Source organism: Morone saxatilis, unplaced genomic scaffold (genome assembly GCF_004916995.1).
Source record: "Morone saxatilis isolate NCDOM2014 unplaced genomic scaffold, NCSU_SB_2.0 Contig20, whole genome shotgun sequence".
In the NCBI taxonomy this organism is placed as follows: domain Eukaryota; kingdom Metazoa; phylum Chordata; class Actinopteri; family Moronidae; genus Morone; species Morone saxatilis.
Genome location: NW_023339763.1, coordinates 22,561,923 through 22,567,052, shown reverse-complemented (window position 1 = coordinate 22,567,052; position 5,130 = coordinate 22,561,923).

Sequence of the window (5,130 nt, the reverse complement as noted above, 5' to 3'; positions counted from 1 at the left end):
AGGGGTTTTGCCCATTGTGTGTGTGTTTTTTGATTTGTGTGTAGAGTTCTGAGAGTATGAGGCATGCTTTCAGAAAATGTGTGTAAACAATCGAGAAAAACTGTAAAGAAAATAAGCTCAGTTGCGAACAAAGGTTTATGATACTCTCGTGTTTTGTTCATCGAGATTATCTTAAATAATAGATAATCACAAATGAACACCATATTTTTGAAGCGTGAATGCATTTGCTACAAGCTAAAAGCTAACGTTTAAAGGCTAATGGCTATAAATGAAGTACACCATGGTTGTGTGGTCACCGCCACTAAACTTCCAACTCGTAATTAAATTTTGTAATTAAAATCTACATGTTGGAAAATTTTGAGTTAGAATAGTTTGCAAGAGGCGGACTAGTGAGTCTTTATTTTCGGCGTGCTGACGTTCAGTGTCGCCAACAACCTCTGTAGTCTTATTTGGCTCATTAACAAATGCCATATTAAAGACATGTAAAAACTTCCAAATTCTCAGGTGGGGTATTTACTGACACATACATGTTGTGAAAATGTCTTAAGCATGTGTTAACCACAGACCTTATTTAATTTAAAAAACCCATTGACCTCGAGGATAGGGCACTAAAATGCTAAAATGCTTTTCCGAGTCTTAAGACTCATTCCTGCAGCACTTTGTAAACATGAACAGAGTGAAGTTACTCCAGCCCTCTGTAATTAAACTTTAAACTTATTTTAAAACTAGCCTGAATCATTCTGAAGAAACCTGAAGTAGAAGGTAGTGACTTTACTCTACTGGCATTTTTTAAGATATTATATTATTTAGCTATCGATATTATCATATTCAGGTCAACATTTTAGGAAATGCGCTTATTCACTATCTTGACAAGAGTTAGAAAAGAACATTGATACCCCTCTTGTGTCAAATACGAAGCTACAGCCCGCAGCTGGTTGGGTTAGTTTAGTAAGATGGCTGGAAAAAAATGTGTAGCTGCACAAAGGGGGTGAAATGGATGAGCTGGTGTGTGTAGACTGGGGGGGAAGAAAGACAAAAAAACAGCTGAAGATATAGAGAATTTAGCTAGTTTTGACCTATGATTGGAATGTGTGCATATATATCAGGCGACTGTGACCTTGTGCAACATACTGAACCCAAAATTGCTCCTAATGCTGTGCATTGGTGTCTGAATGTGTTAGTTTCTGTTTGTGATGAGCAGTTGGCACCTTGCATGGCAGCTGCTGCCATCAGTGTATGAATGTGTGCACGTGGCATCTAGTGTAAAGTGCTTTGAGTGATCAGAAGACTAGAAAAGCAGTGTACAGTCTATTTACCATATCACTTAAATTATTCACTGTAATAACTAAACCTTATCCCTCCTAGAAGCCATTATTTTTCACTATGCCTGGTATAATGCCTTTTAACAGGCAGTTTTTCTTGCCCCCGTCCGCAAGTGTTTGCTCATGGTGGTACTGTTTGGGTCTCTGTAATTGTTATAAGGAGTTCGGTCTAGACCTGCTCTATTTGAAAAGTGTCCTGAGATAACTTCTGTTATGAATTGGCGCTATACAAATAAATTGATTGAATTGAATTGAAATTATAAAAACCTTATTAAAACATTTTATTATATTTATATTAAGCTATATTTTGTATGTTGGTTCAACATTCGCTTGAGTCTTATGCTATTACCAAAAGTCAAATGTTTCTGCATTATATTTAATAAATACGCTATAGGATCATCATGTTATTCAGTCTGATATATATTTATTTAAAGAAAAAGGGGTTGGCTCCAATCGCTAATTTAAAGGAGTCTTAGAGCCAACTCATTCACTAACGACACATCACTGCTTAAACCCCTTCACCGCTTCTGTTATTGTGCCTTTGTAGGGCATGTAGCAGAGAAGAAAATAGAACAATACTTCCCTCCAGTAGAGGGATAAAGTTGCATAAAATAAAAATCCTTTGGCGAATTACAAGTACCTTAAAATTGCACTTGAGTAAACAGTGCTTGAGTAAATGTACGTAGTTACTTGGAAACCTCCCTTGGTATCTTTTGAATCTGGCTTTTAATTTTGGGGTAGCTTTAATGGCCAAGTATGTGTACACATTCAAGGAATTAAAAGTTTTTGTTTTTTCAAGAAATAAAATATAAGTAAATAAAAAAATTGAAAAACAAGGGCCTGCGATCATGTGACAGATTTACAACATAAACTTCTGTCCCCATGATCCCACACTCATATTATCACACACACACACACACACACACACACACACGGAAGGAATTTGACCCTTGAAGTTACTCTCAATGTTAAAGTAACAATGATAAAGTATAAACAATACAAAAGTGCAAAGGGTATTCAGCTCCTGAGTTTGTATTTATTATTATATTTATATCATTTTCCCTGTTGTTGTTTTTTTGTTGTTGTTTTTGATGTATTATGGTATTATATTAAGCATTTTACTTATTGTTACTATTCATTTTCATTTCTGTCTACTGCTCTCAGTACTGTTGTGTTGTGAAGCCCTTTCGGCAGTGCATCTCTGCATTAAGCTGCTACATGAATAAAGTCAGTATTATCACATCATATATTATATCTGATAACTGTTGAAACTGCTGGTAAAGCTGATTCACATAACATAAAAACTACAGCCACAATGCACTTCTTATGCAAGGTATCTGTGTGTGTGCGTGTGTGTGTGTGTGTGTGTAATGAGTCAGGAGTTGCAGTGTGAGGTGAGGTGTGTCAGTGTGGAGGATGAGTGATTACAGTGGACAGTAATCCTGCAGATGGATTAGCAGGTGGTATTAGGAGAAGTGGGGGTGTAGCACACTGCCACCTCTGAACTGTCACAATATGGAGCAGCAGCTCACAGGGCCTCACCTCCGTCTGCCTCACCCCTGCAACACACACACTGGACATTGTGACACACACTGCGGGATGGTCGACATCCACTGAACTGATGAATGAGTGTGTTTTTTAGCTTTTATGAGCTGAACGTTTCTTAAAGCTAGTGCTTGACTTTAAAGCATAAAAATCAAAAGTGTGTAAGAAGTTTTTCTCTTGCTGGCAATAATATCCCTCTGCTGTTTCACTCATACTTTCACTTCAAGTTTTTAATGTCACATACTTAAATATAACCTTAACACTGACTTCTTAGTTATTTTCTAAACCCAAACTTACAACATATCAGGATGTCAGTTATTGACATTACTCTATTGTGAACTATGGCTTTGTAATAAGTATGATGTTGTTATTAAGTTGTTTTCACTCTATTGAAACTGAAACTGAAGATTAATTTAAAATGATTTAGACCTTAAATGCCTTAAATATGATTTTGATAGATCTTAAATTACTTATACGTATTAGTACATTTGTTCACTCTCTATTTTAAATGTGTTTTTATTGATCATGCTGTAGCAACTACAGAACAGATCAACATGGACCCAATACTTTATTTTTCCCTTATATTCTTGTGCTTTTTTGTCAGTATGGATAAAAAAATCTTAAGTCTTAAATTGCATTCATATTGATGTTAAAAGGGTCATAAAAAGTCTTAAATTTAACCTCTTGAAATCTGTAGAAACCCTGTATTTGGTTTGATGGACACGAATTACAGATCTTATGTATATCTTATATATTTTCTTTTCCTAAATAACCCTTTATGTTATGTGTCTATCCCAAGGATGACAGTGTAATAAGGGTTTTTGGATATTAAGTGACAACTATAGTAAAACCATCCTGTAATGTGAGGGCTAATATAATGTAATGCTAGTTCTGGCTTCTGAGTCACAGCACCATCCTTAAAGTCGTGTTGCTGTTGTTTGTTGTTGGTATCTCAGCCAGCTAATTCCATTAAACGTTAGGGACTACAGAACAGATGGGAACAGAACTCCTCAAATTCCTATCATTATGAATGTGTTTCTCCATGGCTGCCAGTCAACACTGGTGAGGATGAGGATGTGAGAGTCCTTGTGAGGAAACACGCAGGTTCCTCTGCTGCAGTGAGGGAGAAGCACTGGCTGGTAAGGCAGGCACAAGGTTAAGTTCAGGCTGAGCCAAGACTGAACCCAGGCTTGGCAACAGACCGCCTGGGAGTGCACGTTTCATCCAAAAATCTTCTGTGACACTATTTTGCTTATTTACTACTTTACTTAAGACTGGGTAAGAAAAAGACGATGACGATGATATGATAACAGAAGAAGCTTGGACCATAATTTCCTCAAGGACACCACAGTATTTATCAGTTAAATGTGAATTTTCTTTAAAAGGTCTCTGAGACAACCTGCATCTGCTGAGGAGTAAAGCTTCCCAGCAGGAGGGCAAAGTACAGCTTTCCTCCACAGTCGCTTCAACAACATGATGAGTGAGTTTTCACTGACATCTGCTGGACAAACATCATTAACTGTCAGTGCTCTGACTGACTGGGTTGTAGGTGTGCTGTATAGATGTTGCTGAATAAGCAGTCCTAATGACAACATTTATCTTTCTAATCATATTCCTCTATGTACACAGAGTGTGATTATTGAGCTCACAATGGTATGTTTACATTCTATTAAATACATACAATAATATTAACACTGTATCTGAGAGATTTGCTGTGGTGTTGAGTTGAATTATTTTTTATCACAGTGCACATTGTAAATGTAAATAATAAATAGGGTATTTAAAGCCAGAAATGCGTAAAAAGAAGAGAATAAGTGAGCAGAGATAGACTGGAAGTCAGAGTAGAACATTATTAATAGCAGAATCACCTGTAAAGGAAAAGTATTTTGGGATGCAGCAGAGACTGCCGGTAGATGGCAGCATTGTGCACGTGATGATAGAATCTGTCATTAATTTATAACATGAAGAAGAAAACCGGAGTGCTGCTTTCAGAGCCTCAGGTGGGTGCCTCAGATTCACTCTGTATCAGGGTGGATGACTGTTTAAAACCAATCAGCACAGAGCTTCGTTTTAGCGACAGATTAAGACAAGCAAACAAAACAAACAAAAATACATAAAAAACTAACAGTAAAAGAAACTGAAAATCTACTTGGTGAAGTTGGAGATAGCCTACATGTTTTTTTATTTGAATGTTGTTTTGTCTAGAAAAGCCTGATTTCCCCCTCACTGGTCTGTACTCAATGCTAGATACCCAACACACTTG